Genomic DNA, 17,954 nt, shown 5'->3' on the forward strand with positions numbered 1-17,954 from the left:
AACATCCAGCAAAGTTTAAGCCAGCAAAGCTGTTTAAAATCCACACATACATTTTATTCCCTCTCCTTAGTGCTATGGAAAACTAATGAGAGTTCTTATAAGGGATATCTAAACTAATAATAATTGATTTCCCTTTGTGAAGCATTTAGATATTTTTGCTGACCATATTTCATTTACAGATAGAGATCTGAGCCACCACTTGTATTTAAATGTAACTTTGGGGATGTTTAAAATCCCAAATCACATGAAAATTTACTGTTTGTGCTTTACATGGCTCCTAACCGTTTAATGGTTTGAACCCAGCCCAACATCCAAATGCTTCCTCATTTACAGATTACTTTGCTGCTTTACACAGTACCAAAGGCTCCTATTAGGTTGAGGAGAGGAGATGTGCAATGTTTGAAGGTGTTTTTCTCTGGAAGGTAAAAGAGAGGCAAAATGTGGTGAGGAGGAAAGGATGCACTTTGTTAGACCATTCTCTGTGGTCTAACACTGGTCACTGCTTCAGACACAGAATGTTTCAATGCTGGGATTTTTTCCCCAAAACACACAAACTCCCTCCACAATTCCAGTAGAACTGCAAAAATAAAAAGAGTCAATTTTTTAATGCTGTATTGTTTTTCCTAGCCCTATTCAATGACCTGTATTTAACAATCTTTACAGTTGTTACAGGGAAAAACGATTTCACCAATGTATTATATGCTTTACTGTTCAGCTTCCCTTAGACACTCTTTCTCTCAAAATACTGCAAATGTGTTTCATTTTTACTACTTCTAGACTACACCTACAGTAGTAAAATCAGCAGTGCCAGGAAACACTCCCAGACCTTGAAATTGAATAATTTATTGTATTAAATGTCTAGAATTATTCTTGTTTTGACTTGGGCCAACTAGCATTGTCCTAGGTAACTCTTAAGCACAATATGGGAGTCTGTGTAGGTCACATATACAAATATGCAATCATTTGGATGCTAAAATAGTCTAATAGTATACATGCAAGCCGTTTCATGCTAGTTGGCCTCAGTGACAGGGCAGTCTGAGGCTGTTTAACTCAGCAGCATAGATACAGTGCTGGTGCTTTCTAACACACGCAATTGCTAAAGGGCCTCATAAAGAAACTAACAAAGAATAAGAGAATTCAAAGTTTTGTTTTCCTTTCCTTTTTCTTTCGTTGTACAATTTCTCCAAAATTAAATCAATGAATGGGTTAGTATAAATTTGGGACTCTTAGAAGTTTTCTTTATGGAAAAAAAACATTAAAAATATGGACCAGAAGAGGTAAAAATGAGAATTTTATACTACTGAAAATCAAGAATCACATCTGTGCATGAGTGTTACGGACCTGGCTTTCAACTTTGGAAATGCTGTGAATGTTTTATATTTGAGGTGATAACATTTCTGTGTACTGACAAATTATTTTACCTCATGGTTAGTGGTGCTGGTGGCTGTCTCTGCTCACTGATATGACTTCATTCTCAATTAACGTGCAGATAGATAGAGTGATTAAAATAGACCCATTTGGGGGGAACAAAAAAAGGAAACAAACAAAAATAGTACTCTTTAAACATTTACAAAGTAATTTTTTTTGAGACATACATCAAAATGCCTGAAATGTTTTGTGATATGAGAAATTTTTAATTTTGCTTGTTTTGGCCAACCTGCATCTCCTGCCTATATATATACCCAGTTTATGTAACTATATTCTACCTCCCTGCATTCCCATCTGCACTACTCTTTAAAAAGTCTTCCCCTACATTATTGTGTAGGATTTATGTTTTCTCTTAAACAGCTGCCAAGTTTCGCTCCATAGGAGGCTGCACTTCAGTGGTGGATGAAATGCTTCTTGTAAAGTTTGTAAAGCATTTTGGGCTCTTTGCAGATGGAAGAACTGACTAAATCAGTGATACGCAACTTGTGCTTCTAGAGCTGCACGTGGCTTTTTTTGGAAGGCACATATCTGATAGGAACTGTTTTGACTTCTTCCTGTGAGGGAACAGGCAGGGTGTTTAGCTGTTCCCTTCCATCTCTCCAAGCAACCAGGAAAGTTGGCTTACGCAGTTATTTCTCTGTACTTATATGCTCAGTAGGATTCTGTACATGGCATTTGATAAAATATGTTTCAAAGCCATGTATGTTCAAGAAAAGATATATGTGAAATATAACAAGTTAACGGAGAACTGAATGTGTATCCTATCGTGTGTTCCATCAAAACGATGATCTCAATAGATTTCTTAACCTTGGACTGAAGCAATAATGCAGACTATGAAATTGCAGGAGACGTATGACATCATCAAAACAACATTATGATTTCACTAGAAAGCTGAAGTTGGAGGAAATCAAAATTGAGCTGTTTCCTCAGTCTCTACTATTACAGAGAGCTAGAACACAATGAGTGTGCGTGATGAATGAACAATGCAACTAACACTTTTAACAGGGAAGCTATCTTTCTTATGCCTCTGACCTATTCACTGAGCAGCTGGCAAATGGCTCTGCTAAAGTCATCCTGTTCTTTTTCCAACCAAAAAATCTATTGTGTATGCAGTCTTCCTAATGGATCACAGAGATATGTCATTCATATCAATCGGTCTTCTGTATCTCTATGTTTTATTCAGCTCCTGAGTATTATGCTAAAATGCACTCTGATATTCATCAAGTTTTCAAACACTCCATAACAGCAACTGAAAGTGAAAAATAGCCCAGGAGTCATTACTGCTTTCCTCAATGACCTGGGAGGGGCTGATTGGCATAGTGTGACTGTGGAACTAGGATAGAATTAGGAGATGTGCTTGGGAGTGGGGAGGAACCGTAGCATCAGTCTGAAAGGGGTTTATACTGTCCAAAGTAAAGGTACGCAAATGTTAGTGTGGCTGTGCTGTCTGTTACGTGTTTCTTTTTAATCGGCAGAAGTACCCAGAAGTGGGTATGGTGAGGATGTTACTTTCGATTATAATTCTTAGGCTCTTCCTTCCATCACTGCATAAGCAAATTTAATAGCTCGTTATCATCATCATGACTACTACTTCAGCTAAGCATAGCACTATACTGCCTTTCAACTGACAGAATGATTGATGTATCATACATTTAAAATTATAGAAAACAATCTTTTAAGTCATAATTTTGTTTAATCTAACTAGTATAAACTGGCCAGGGTAACTCTGAAAAATAAACAAATACAGAACAGCAACACATCAAACAAAAAACAAACAAACAAACAAAACTGAAGTCTGAAAGAATAAGTCTAAAATTGCCAAACTCTCACTGAAATGCAATGGCAGCCCTGAAAATTGCAGCCCGTATGGCTTAGCATTTCAGTGGAGACATCCTTGCTGGTTTTGTTCATTGGTACCATAACAATGCCTAAGGAACAACTAGGAATATACACCATTGTTGCCAAGATTCACTGAAATCACTATAAAACGTCAATGCTCTGAAGAACACACGATCCAACAAGACAAGATTGAAAAGGAAAGACAAAAGAAATATAATACGCAATAAGAATGAACATCCCCATTTCCTGATTCTCTTTTTTTTTTTTTCATAAAGTAGTCTCATGCAGGTTTCTTTTTTCATTTGTTTTCATCTTACTCAGTCAACGAGTGGTGAGCTCAGCACATAATTTCAATAAAATGTCCTTCCAGGCAGAAAATCATCCATTAACAATATTTTGACTACAGAAGAAAAAGAAATATTTGATCTTCTCATCAGCATAATGATAATACATCTCGTTTGCAGAGTGTAACTGTGTATTATTTCCAGAAAGATCGTAGGCTGCTCTACAAATGAGTATTTCTATTCCACAGGCACTATCTTACATTTGGAAAAGCTGAATTTCACTCCTGTTAACTAAGCTTATGAAAAGTCTGTTCATTACTAAGCCTGAAAATAGGTTTACGCAAGGCTTACAAAGTGAGTAAGCTTTGTGTGGGTCTCTCTGTACAAGGAGAAACATTTCATCCAGACTGCAGATAGAAGCAGAACAGAAGGAGGTAGAAACAGGCTTGTTCTTGATGATCACCTGCTAAAGGTGTCATCAAAATAGTAACTTAACCGGTTCCATTTCATTTTAATAATGTTTAGGATGGCTATTTAAAAACGAGTTCATAATAGATTGTTGCCATTACACTTGCAGAACATTCTGAGACGTGGCCTTAATGACTAAAGGAAACACCTGAGACAAGTTTCTGTTCTGTTTGAGGGTGTGTGTCTGTGTGTGTGCATGCATCCACATCACATATAAAGACATATTAAAACTGTTCCAGAATTTTTCCATCAGAAGGATTTGCTAATGGAAAATGCCACTTTTACACAGTCATAAAAAGGCATATTCTGTTAGAAAGTTGTAACTTTTTGCTGCATACAAAGAGAAAGTGAAATTAATTAGAACCTGCAAAAAGAAAGCATGTACATGATTTCTTTCAAAACAAAATCTAGGGAGAAAACTCTTTCAGAAAAGCCTGATTTTTTTAATTTTCATTCTGATTTGGATTTTTTAATGATTTTTCCTCCTTGTAAGAAACATTCATTCACTACTATATCGTTTATATGTATATCATCTTGATAGTAAAGTTGCAGCAAATCTCCAAGCTTATATATATTTGTCTTTGTGTACTTCAACTGGTTTCTTTCTTTTTTTTTTTTCCTTTTTTTTTTTTTTATTTTGTACTGGTTTAGGTTTTTAATTTTTCCATTGTAACTTGCTCAGAAGAATAACTGTACTAGGTCAGGTCAAAGGTCTTACCTAGCTCAGTATTCTGTCTCCAGCAGTGGTCATAAATGGTACACCATTAGTGTACCAGTAGAAAAATTCCTGTTAAGATTGTTTGCTTGGGGTGAGAGGGGTCATGGAAGGCCATAATTTTTATTATGTAGGTACTTTTCACTATTTTTTTGCTTTTCTTTAAAAAAAAATATGTTGTAAAACCAGCTGCTTATTCCTATTATAGAAAAGGTTATATTTCTGTGAGTCATGGCTAGTGACTCTAGTGTTGTGCTGCAAACATTTCCTTCTTTTCGTCTTTCATAGAAAAGCAAAAATAGTGAGAGGTAAATATCTGAGTACAGCCAGTGATGGTTAGTTGGGACACAGATTACATGAAAATTCCTACTTAACACTGTGACAGCATTTCTGAATGAAAATATTATATCCTTCCTTTATTCATTCATTTGTCTCTGTCTTGGGGTGTGTGAGGGTTTTTTCCTATTAAGTTTCTCTTATTTAGGGGTAAAAATATCAGAACAGTTAACTACTAGAGAGCTAGTTACTAGAGAGTCAGGCAAGAGGGAGCATGCCATTTTTTAGAGTTACTATTTTTACAATTATGACTAGATAGATCATCGGATGTCATGGTGAGGAGTTTCTTACATACATCTAAAATAGATGAATAAAATACTATTGATAGGTATTCCAGATAGATTCTGTAAGGAAAACTGAGATGGATGTTTATTTTTATCGATGGCCTAAAATATAGAACAACTTAAATGACTGTTAAATATCATTTAACATGTCAAATTGCTGCATTTAGCATAAGCTGACCAATATGTGTACCATAATAACAATTAATTGATTAATGACTGTATTTATCTTTTTGACCCAAATGTTATTCAGGACATCTTAAATGAAATGTTTTGTTTGCGGTAACTACTGCTTTATTTTAAAATATGAGATATGGAGGATGCTCTATTGTAAACTAGGAAACTTCATTCTGCCCGCTGTGAGTTATGAGTGCATATCAAATTTTAATGAAAAAGGATAAATAAATTGTCTCACAGTTCACCATCATCTACTATATCACTCAGTTCATCCCATATAATATGTAATAAACTGAATGCTTCAATTTTTGCTTTATGTGACCATTTACAACCAGTTCTATTGCCTGAGATATTGTCATCCTGCAGTAGTTCACATAACCAGTGAGTAGACCAAGGTTCCATGCTGTACATCTTGACTGAAGAACACATGCTTTTTAAAAATTTTAATAAAAGCAAAGGCTGGCAAAAAGCTGAGATATATCAATTAAAGAATTAAAGTATATTAACAGTAATGTAGGACCTTATTCCTCAGCTCTGGTCTTGACATCTTCAGGACTTAAATTTCAAAAAGAAAAAAAGGAAAAAAAAAAAAAAAAAACAACAAAGGAGAAGCCAGTAAAATAGTTTATGCAATGGTTGTTCTATTCATTCACTGTTGTTGCCTGATTAATTCTTCTATTCACTATTAATGTCCTTACCCGTCTAAGAAGAGAGATCTAACATTTAAAAAAACTGTAGAAATAGTCTGAGCATCTATTTCACTAAGAAACCTCCTGGACGTTTGCCGGTAAATTCCAAAGAAATTAAAGAAAGAAAACTGACAAAGCAGTTGGGAGGCTAGGCTAATTTTAAAAGCTCTGATTGCAGCAGGAAGAACTTTTTGAAGAAATCTTTATTTTCAGCCTTTTTGTATTCATCATACCATTGTACATTGTTCACCTGTGTGAGGATACAAAAAGAAATGTCACAGTACAGTTAGTAGTCATTAAAGAAGCTGGGGTACATTTACTTCTCTGGTATCTACAGCCCAGATAATGAAAGCGAGGAGCACCAGAAGTCCCACTGAAGTTTACTGGATTTTAGTTAAGTCTCCTTTTCCCTAATGAGGACTTTCAAGTAGTTTTCTTAATAATTTCATATCTAATCCTATGAAAGAGACCTACTACAATTCTTATTTAATAATGACACAAAAAATTATTCCTTCCAGAAAGAGACATATATTAAACAGACCTGCTTTGCAGGGATTTTTTCCCTACTCTTGTTAGTGGTTTCTGTGGGAGCAAGAATGAACACGGTCATGCATATGGTCTAAGTCCTTCCGCTCTGGACAGTCTGTGCAGGACTAGGTGGAAGAAGCATTCCAGGAAGAACCTTTGATGAGACGGGAGGACAGTTCTTAATATTTTTTATTTCCTGGAGAGCAGTTGTTTGTCACACATCTTTCACTATTTGATATGAACAAAGGCTGAAGACACCATGAGTAAGTAAAAAACTCATGTACTGGATGGATTCCTGAGCTATTAGCAATTTTTTTTTTAACAAAACGTGAGCACCTGCTGCTTTAGAATAATTCCTGAGAAGAGGAATATTCATCACAGTTCAATTCTAAAAAGATATTTTTACATTATGGATGCTGATGCAAAAAGCAAAGGTGCGGAATAGAATGTATTTAAAGATCTTTCCTTAATGTGAGATGACTGATATACTGTAAATGAAAGTTAAGGGGGTTTTAACATTCTTTTGTGAGTACCAGATTCCCCACACAAAGTATGAAGATAATTCCATGGTAGCTCCAAAGATCTGAAAGTTTGATTTTTTGTATTTATTTCAAAGCAGGGGCACTAATTCAATTTTTAAACTAGATGAATTCTTAGGACCAGATATCCACCTACCTTTAGCCTGGCTTCTAAGGAAGTGAGACTTACGCAGTATAACTTTAACCTCTCTGTGTACGTATGCATCTGTCTCAATACTTTTTATACCTGCTGGCCAGTTTTAACAAAATTTGACAGCTGGGTAACAGTGAGTTCCCTTTGTTAGTGTCTTCACTGAGAAAGAGACTGAATCTCGAGATCAATCTTTATTAGATACCAGAGAGGCCATGCCAGCATGCACAACTGTGATTCTCCACATTAGGGAAAATCTAGTGAAAGCTTTCATATAATAAAAGCGTGAGAGTCCGAAGCTTGAGATGCAGAGACTAGCATTTATTAGCTCTGCTGCTCATGTTGCCATGCATGTATAACACATTTATTATGGATTTCCTTAATTTTGATGGCTTTTTAATGTTTCAAAATATTTCTCAGAACTGTATGTCTAAATACTAATAAGACTCAAGTGAACACACTACCTACTGAAGCTAATGGGAGATAAATGTTGTCTGGGCCTCTTAATGTAGAAATGTTTCTTCCTTTTTATTAGTGATTCCATAATATCGAAATGACTTGTACCTAGATGGGAGAAAATCCATTGTGACAGATCATGTTTCTACATTCATGAACTGCATGTCAACAGCTCATGATTTTCTTAAATGTGTTCATTATTCTAAATCACACACCGGATCAATTTGCTGAATAATACTTGCTGCTTAGGTTGGTCAAGAAGAGTAAGTTACAAAAGGTTTGTATGAAAAATTGGAGCTGTACTGGCTGAAGTTCAATCTGTGGTCTTAATACCACAGCTACAAACACTGAAAGATTTCCTCCCTAGACTGTTCTTCCATGCTAGCTTGAAATATGGTGTTTCCAAAACTATTCTCAATAGACAGTTCATTTATTATTGTATTAGGAAAATGTGATTGAAAAGCACTGTGAACTCCATCTGGTTGCTCCATAGTCTCATTGACTATATTGGACTTGAGGTTTTCTTCTGCTCCAGCACTAGCTTTTAAAATTCCAACAACTCAGGTAGCTAACCATATGTGTTCTTAATGAGGCAGGGAGTTAATTACCCATTTAATTTCTTTTAAAAATTCCCTTGCTTTCAGTGAAGAAGCTTCCTTGAAACAATTCTATGTCCTTGCATGTCCTGTAGCTCTTTATTAGTGATGGATATTTGGTGCTGGACATTTCTGAGACTGACATGCAGGAATTTGCAGGAATGTATTTGTGCATTATCCTTCAGAGATTTCGAAGACTTGCACTGAAAACTTTCATGACCCTATAGCAACAGAGAAACTGTTACCCAGAGAAACTGATTATCCAAAGAAAAATTGCAGAGTAATCCAGTAAAGAACAAACATAATTTTCAGTAGATTTTTTGTTTCACTTAAAAGAGCTTGAAAGCATTTTCTTCTGGTAACACCCTTTATGTACTGCTTCATGGAAGCAGTCTAAAAGTTGGCTTCAAAGGATTTTCTTTAAACATGAGAGCACTGAGTTTTCTGGAATCTCCTGGGACAGATTTCAAATGTTTGAATGAAGGCAATCAAAATTTGAGCATCCCAATCTGGGCCAGTCACTCTTACATCCTCTATCATCAATAGAACAAAGTAACTGCTTCCAGAAAATGAGTTATCTGATGTGTCTTAGATACTACTTTCTGATAATTGAATCACTTTTCATAAGTGCCTTTTTCCCACCACTGACGACAAAGGGCATTTTAGGTAACTTGCATAGTCTTCCAGGTTTAACTCCTGGGCAGCTAAAGTTTGGTAAAGTAAATGCTATTGCTCACATCCAAGTATTTTCAAGATTTTACAATTATTTCTCTTCCGTCTCAGATTTCTGGCACTATCAAGGGAGAAAGAAATAACAGACATTAATAATAATAGTAATAATAATTAATAACAATACTACTAATAATAATAAAAAAAAACATGTGCAGCCTTAAGAAAAATGGAATAGTGTTTCTAATATTAGTCACAATCACTATTAAGGGTCATACTCAATGAGGGAGTAGCTCCGGTGCCGGCATGATCCGCAGTGGAGCACCCCAGCACGGTGCACAGGGGGGGTTCCCAAACCAGGGAAACCTCACGGGAAGCTGGGAGAGCCGCCAGGAGCCCGCAGCTGGTGCCACAGTGGCTGATGAGACCTGGGCAGGGCCAGGAGCAACAGCGGCCAAGCCCCCCACACGTATAAAAGAGGCCCTTAGGGAGCCCTTGCCACTGGGAGCGCCAGGACCAGGGCGGGCAAACAGGGCGTGGCGCATCAGCAAGGGCGTGGCCAGCTCAACCAGGGAGCAATGGTATCCACCCGGCAGAAAGCCATGGCCTCCCTAAGCTCTGCACCCACCACGACTGACGCAGCCTCCCGGACTGGGCTGCGGTGGGAACGCGCTGCCGCCCAGGCGCCAGGCTGCGGCTGTGCCCTGCCCTTACGCCAGTATCGGACGGCAGCAGCGAGCACAGCTGTGGGAGATGCGCCCAGGCAGAGGAACTCCTACCATGGAGAGCGAGATAGAGAGAGAGACTACTGGAATCGCGCCCTACCTTCCCTGGGACAGGCCCAACAGGCAGGCAGGATGCATCATGCGGAGGATTCCCTATCCCCTCTCCACCTGGCTGAACACAGGGACTTGAGGGACAGGGGGCAATGGTGACAAGTTCCTGCCTGGCGCAGCAGGCGCGTCTCCTCTGTGACTACCCCACCTCCCCAGGTGCCCTTGCATAATAGGTGTGAGGCTCTGGAAGTGGAACCGAACAATAACGAGGACAATGGTTCATCTAGCTTGGAGGTGTCACCAAGGTTAAGTTGGCTTATGCCCTGCGTCAAAACTGCTTCCTTAAAGAAAAAAAGATGGGTCATTGTCATAGGAGACTCCCTTCTGAAGGGAACAGAAGGCCCAATATACAGACCGGACCCACTTCTTAGGGAAGTCTCTTGCCTCCCTGGGGCCCAGGTTAAAGATGTGAAGAGAAACCTTCCTACCCTGGCACAGCCAGTAGAACTGCTACCTTGGACTTCTGGAGGGCAGGCTTTGGCCTGTTTAGGAGACTGGTTGACAAAGTCCCTTGGGAGGCAGCCCTGAAGGGCAAAGGGGTCCAGGAAGGCTGGACATTCTTCAAGAAGGAAATCTTAAAGGTGCAGGAGCAGGCTATCCCCCAAGAAGACTGGCCTGGCTGAACAGAGAGCTTTGGCTGGAACTCAGGAATAAAAGGAGAGGTTTTGACCTTTGGAAGAAGGGGCAGGCAACTCGGGAGGACTACAAGGATGTCATGAGGTTATGCAGGGAAAAAATTAGAAAGGCAAAGCCCAACTAGAACTTAATCTGGCTACTGCCGTAAAAGATAATAAAAAATTTTTCTATAAATACGTTAGCAACAAAAAGAGGGCTAAGGAGAATCTCCATCCTTTGTTGAATGCAGGGAAAACATAATGACAAAGCATGAGGAAAAGGCTGAGGTACTTAATGCCTTCTTTGCCTCAGTCTTTAATAGTAAGACCAGTTGTTCTTGGGGTACCCAGCCCCCTGAGCTGGAAGACAGAGACGGGGATCCGAATGAAGCCCCCATAATCCAAGGGGAAATGGTTAGCGACCTGCTACACCACTTAGACACACACAAGACTATGGGGCCAGATGGGATCCACCCGATGAGGGAGCTGGCAGAAGCCCAAGCCCCTTTCAATCATTTATCAGCAGTCCTGGCTAACCAGGGAGGTCCCAGTTGACTAGAAGATAGCAAATGTGATGCCCACCTACAAAAAGGGCCGGAGGAGGATGTGGAGAACTACAGGCCTGTCAGTCTGACCTCGGTGCCAGGGAAGGTTGTGGAGCAGATCATCTTGAGTGCCATCATACTGCATTACAGGACAACCAGGGGATCAGGCCCAGTCAGCATGGGTTTATGAAAGGCAGGTCCTGCTTGACTAACCTGATCTCCTTCTATGACAAGCTGACCCACTTAGTGGATGAGGGAAAGGCTGTGGATGTGGTCTACCTAGACTTTAGTAAAGCCTTTGACACCGTTTTCTGCAGCATTCTCCTGGAGGAACTGGTTGCTCATGGCTTGGACGGGCGTACTCTTTGCTGGGTAAAAAACTGGCTGGATGGGTGGGCCAAAGAGTTGTGGTGAATGGAGTTCAATCCAGTTGGTGGCCGGTCACAAGTGGTGTTCCCGAGGGCTCAGTTTTGGGGCCAGTTCTGTTTAATACCTTTATCAATGATCTGGATGAGGGGATCGAATGCACCCTCAGTAAGTTTGTAGACGACACCAAGTTGGGCAGGAGTGTTGATCTGCTTGAGGGTAGGAAGGCTCTGCAGAGGGACCTGGACAGGCTGGATCGATGGGCCAAGGCCAATTGTACGAGGTTCAACAAGGCCAGGTGTCGGGTCCTGCACTTGTGTCACAACAATCCCATGCAACGCTACAGGCTTGGGGAAGAGTGGCGGGAAAGCTGCCTGGCGGAAAATGATCTGGGGGTGTTGGTCGACAGCAGGCTGAATATGAGCCAGCAGTGTGCCCAGGTGGCCAAGCAGGCTTGTATCCTGGCCTGTATCAGAAATAGTGTGGCCAGCAGGAGTAGGGAAGTGATTGTCCCCCTGTCCTCGGTACTGGTGAGGCTGCATGAGGTGTGTTCAGTTTTGGGCCCCTCAGTACAAGAAGGACATTGAGGTGCTGGAGCGTGTCCAAAGAAAGGCAACGAAGCTGGTGAAGGGTCTGGAGAACAAGTCTTATGAGGAGTGGCTGAGGGAACTGGGGTTGTTTAGCCTGGCGAAGAGGAGGCTGAGGGGAGACCTTATCACTCTCTACAATTACTAGAAAGGAGGTTGTAGCGAGGTGGGTGTCGGTGTCTCCTCCCAAGTAACAAGCAATAGGACAAGAGGAAATGGCCTCAAGTTGCGCCAGGGGAGGTTTAGATTGGATATTAGGGAGAATTTTCTTTACTGAAAGAGTGGTCAAGCATTGGTTGAGTCACCATCCCTGGAGGTATTTAAAAGACGTGTAGGTGTGGTGCTTAGGGACATGGTTTAGTGGTGGACTTGGCAGTGCTAGGTTAACGATTGGACTTGGTGATCTTAAAGATCTTTCCCAACCTAAACAATTCTATGATTCTATGATATTGCAGGACTTAATAAGACGATAAGCCAGTAGCCAATGTTCTGCATAAATAATGAGCCAAATCAAAATCAGTCATGCATCTAATTGGGACATTTGTACTACACTGCTTGAGGCATAGAATACTTTTCTATGCTAGATATGTGCTTGGCAAAATTAATCAGATAATCAACTCTCAGTCTCATCTCTATTTTCTGAAACTCTTTGTGGCACTGGATATGGGCAAGATAGTATTTCTGCTGACAGTGGTCTTTAACAGGTTTTAAAAAAAAGGAAATAGCTATTTGATTCAAGACAATAAATAGCCGTAAAGGGGATTTTGTGAATATTATTAGTCTTTAAAAAGTGTCCAAGCCTACAGGGCAAGAACCAGACTGGTGACCCAGGTTCTCTTTCTAGCTCTTCAGATACCCTGATGGTTGACCATAGTCATATTTTTGCCCCTTTTTGTGCCTCAGTCTTCTCCTTTCTAAAAGAAAAGTAATGGGAAAGTATTTCTTCCTGTACTACTTTGAGGTCTGCTGACAGAGCCATTTCATAAGACCAAGAGATTTTCAAAATATAGCTTACATTGAGAACTCAGTGAATTATTAGAAAAGCCTAGGAATGGGACTAAAATCCTATCAGGATCAAGCTTCAGAGCTGGTTAGGACAAAATAGTGTGAACAGTACCAAAAAGTAAGTCAGAATGTTTTAGGAAGATTAGATAGTAATTTTCATCCTTAAACTAACAGTCCACTGTCAGGAAAGAAATTATTTCCACATCTCATGCCTGAGATGGCCCAACTGAGCCCCCAGGCAGATTCACCTAGCTCACCTATAGTCACCTGAATTATTCAGCGGCTCTTTTCCATGGTGCCTTCTCTCCTCTGGGTCCCATTGACAGGAAGGAGATGTGGACCCATCATGTAGCAGAACAACACCCTGAGACTTTTTGGACCCTATTGCAGCTCATGTGGCAAAGACATATTGGCAGAGGACCCTTTCTTTATGTTCAGAGGACAGCAGAACATGGTCATCTGAGGGGACATGGACAGGAAATATGTGATGGGCAAAAAAGCCTGTTGATAATATGACAGGCACAAGGACAAACACGTGAGAGGAGGAACCACAATGTGTATTCCTCAAGAGATAGTGTGGCAAGGTCTATGGAGCTGTATGAGCTCTACTGTCCTAAACTACAAAAACATGGTAGTATAGAAGACCTTTTATACAGTCTTTATCGTAGTATTCGTATCTATGTTTATCTCAGAAACAGAAGGGATTCTTTTTTATTTTTTTAAACTCAGGAAGGAAAATGTAATGTATCCAGAAGAATATTTTCAGGGAACTGGATTTCAAGACTCACTAAAGAAGAAAACTGATTTCTGAACATTAACGTGCATTGGCTATGTCTAAGTTAGGCATTAGTTATTCCATTTTGTTTAGCCTGAGAGTGATAGTACAGTAACAAAGAGCTCTGAATAAATATCAATTTGCTGCAATTCTAATGAGAACTCTTTGGGGGAAGATTTTCAGCCAAGCATCTCTCAGCCCAATTGAAATGAAAAAGTACACAGTCTTTCAAAGTGGCTGTTTTGGTGCTTGATTATGTTGGAGAATTTAGCGGATGTCTCTCTAAATTATACAAATTTTTAACAGGACAAGAAGATCATGAGAGCCAGCTACGTGTCCTTTCCTGGGATAGGTTTAGTGAGCTTACACTAGCCCTATCTTCCAGGAAAGCTCTAATAATTCCCTGTGCATATGCTTTCAGCCCCAGAAGAGGTATAAACACATCTTAGTATGGGCCATCACCGAGATTTTTATGGTTAAGGTCAAGATGAATATAACAAGCTGTAACCTAAACCTTCATTCACATTGCTGTTGACTGAAACCCCTTCTGAGGTTTTAAAAAAGTTTGATTAACTTTCTCAAGTTTGCTATTTTTCATGCCTGTCTGCCTCCTTAGTAGAGCAGATAAATCTCTACAATGGAAAACTGACATATTACAAGAGACTATTCTTGCTGTGTTTCTGATTCGGCTGGCATGACTATAACTCAGCCATGTTTAAATGCCAGTTTGTAACTCCTTTAAAGTAGTGGCTTGGGGAAACCAGGCTGTCCACAAAATCCTCTTACATTATATACAGCCACAGGCAATTAAACAGTTAAAACTGGGGCCAACCTAGAGTGAGAAACAGAATATTCCCCACAGCACATTAGTTGCTCAATAGTCTTGCCCCTGGGTCAAGGCAGGTTGGGGACCACCTGATTTTAAAGTAATGCTTTGGCAAATCATCCTGTTTTGGATGCTTACCAGAATCAAAATTTTAAAAGTCTCAGTTTCATCCAGCTCAGCTATGATCTATCTGCCTGTGAAATAACATTAACGGAATTTAAAAGAGATATAACAAAAATGTGATGGGGATCCAGCAATTGCAAGACTAGTTTTGCATTAAACTAGAAATTTTAAAATTAGGTGGTTATTTCTCACCAAAGTTTTAGGCTTTATTTTATCAAACTTGATATGTTTTGAATGTAAGAAATCAGAACTGGGTAGTTAGTAACAGTTTTCCTTTTCTGGGTAGGAAAAACTTTTATTTACAGGTATAAATCCATCACAGAGATCATCTGTGTTTGGTAAAAATAAGGTGAAAAAGCTTGGAGAATCAATATAAAATTGTCAGTCCAGGGTAGGATGTGAATTCAGTTGCATTTCCTCACAAAAGATCTAGAACTAAATAATTTGCATAAATATGGTGAATTCATTAGGGTCATGCCTGTGATTAATTTGGCTCTTAGTTGGTAAATCCAGGTTGAAGAGAAAAGCCTGTCTAAAAGCAATTAACCAAGTGCTCAGAATTAACAAAAACTATTACTAATTAAAAAAATTGTTACTAAAATTTATTCTGGACACCTCAAAAAAAAAGTCTCAGAAGTAAGTGACTCAAGTCAGAGAAAAAAACTGTGAAAAGTTGATGTACCTCTTTGTTTAAATTCCAGTGGTCAGGCACTACTCTTCTTGGGTTTGACTGTCACGTAACACAAATTTTATAGAAGTGTGTTTTCACTGACTTCATTGTTGCTCCAAGTTGCTCTTTGAAATGAGTAAGATCAGAATTAAATTATATTCAAAGTTCCATCAGTATCGTACACCTGTACGACTCATAAATAAATACTAAAACATCCCAAATGTAATGATGTATACCGGTTTATGACCATTGCTGTAGAATTTTTTTTCAAGGGTATAACAGAGTTTTTCATTTTTCTGAAGCTATCACCACATTTATGTTGGGAACAAGAAAGTTTCTAGTGCTGTGTTAAATCTTCAAGTGCTTCAGTTTGAATTTCAAGTACATACTGGAGCTGGTACTGTTGTGCTTAGTGAGTATGGTTTTCTTCCTCTCTCACTGTCTAACGTTACATCCAGAAGTCTGTCTTCACAGTGCTGTTTTTGTTCTAAGCTTTATAATTGATAAGTTTTGCCTCAGATGACCACACGATTTTTTAACAAGTTCTGTAATAATGCCTAAAGTAAATCCAACACCATTGTCACTTTGGAGGATTAAAAAATAATAACCTGATATTGATAATAATGACCAATGGCACCTGAAGCCTTGGTCAGTGCTGCTCCTTGCTATAGACGCCTGAACTTTCCCCAAAAGTTTACACACTGTTGGAGACAAGTAGTGAACATGACTAATGAACAAAATGAATGCAGGGTAACGATGAAAGTATCTTGATTAGTATAATAAGTATGCACAATTTAGCGGTATATTGACCATTTATCTTTGTTTTGGAAATCTCACATGGAAAGCAGATTAATTTTGTGGGGATATATATTGTTACGACATGTTTTCCCTGTGGCTTAGGGATGGAATGGGGGAAAGTATAAAAGTGTTTGAATAAAAATTGTATTGAAGGGTAGTAACAGCTGATGTCTTTTGGAAAGCATGGAGAGGTCTGACACTCTCCACAAAAAGCCCTGAGATAAAAGAGAGAGAGGTAAGGTGAGGGAGATAAGCCTGGAAGGCCTTTAAACGGAAGACTGTGAGTGATGACATGGGAAAATGTTCATTAGTGCAGAACCCCAGAAGGGGTGATAAAAGGCTCAAACCAGACATCCAGGACCCTGGTCTTCTATGTCTGAAACAGGGACAGCAGACTGCCAGATTACAAAAAAAGTTTGCAATGCATTCAACATAACATTATGTAAGGAGGGGGGACTAGATGACAATTTTAGCTGCATAAACAAAGGGAAAGGCATAGGTCTGTATTGCCCAGGAGGAGCAAGAAAAATAAAAATCTGCTCGTTTTCAATCTTGAATGTGTATTTAGAATGACACTGGTTTCGGAGTAAAAATGTTAACTGTATTACAGCCCCTGTGAACCATTTTAAGGATCATCCATCTCTTATTTTGACAAAATTATTTCTGAGCTTAACCTTTTAGATTTAGGATGACCTTTTGCTTTCAAGGGTTTGGAAAGTTCCCACAGACTCTCTCTGGACAACTCTGTATTACTTTGCAAATTTTTCATCACTGGGCCATATCTACATGGCCTATGGCAACACAGCTTTGACTTATGATGTCACTTATGCTTTACAGCCTAAAAGTGCTCACAGAAAATCCATGCTCTTGTAATTTGATCTAATCTTTTGAATGCTTATTTTTTTTATCATTGTCAGACCAAGGGGAGAGGGGGAGAGTAGTTAACTAAAACTAAACTGCATGTTCACATATCTTTTAATAAGTTTTTCTTTTGGAAAAAAAAAACCAGACTTGAAGAATCTGACAAAGTAATACATATTTAGTTCACAAAAACATTCTTACCTCTGATCATCAATATGTAAGTGAAAAAAACATGCTGCACAGTTACACTTTTCTTCACTTTAGAGGTCAGAGAGGGTAGGAAAACTGCTTTTTCATTTAATTGCATATAAACATGTCCCCAGCCACTGCTTAAGCCAAATCGTACACAGAATGTTAAACTACTGCATGTGAAGTTAGCAGCAAATTAATATTTCATGAAAATCCTGCATTAACCCCTTGATCATGACCTTCAGGTTTAATGGGGAACTGGAACAAAGATATAGACCAAAGGCTTCAGTGCTGCAATAACAACAAAGAACACTACTTCTGGAGCTCATCCCTTTCCTCTCTGCTCAAAATATGCATGAAGTTTTGACACACCTCCAGATATTTCTTCTTCGCTCCAAAATTCTGACTGTCCCCATGCAAATCCACTCAGCAGAGGAATGTGGATTTCATTTACCCATTTCATTTACCTATTTACCTTACATGTTAAAGCAGTATAAATTTCAGAAAGGACAAAATTATTTCCTGGCTTGCATATCTCTTTGCTAGGCTTTGGCCAGCAGTTTTACATATTAACAGGTCTGAAGACACATGTCTTTGTGGGTCTTGGCCTGGGTGTCCTGGGGC

This window comes from Calonectris borealis, chromosome 1, assembly GCF_964195595.1.
Source record: "Calonectris borealis chromosome 1, bCalBor7.hap1.2, whole genome shotgun sequence".
Classification (NCBI taxonomy): domain Eukaryota; kingdom Metazoa; phylum Chordata; class Aves; order Procellariiformes; family Procellariidae; genus Calonectris; species Calonectris borealis.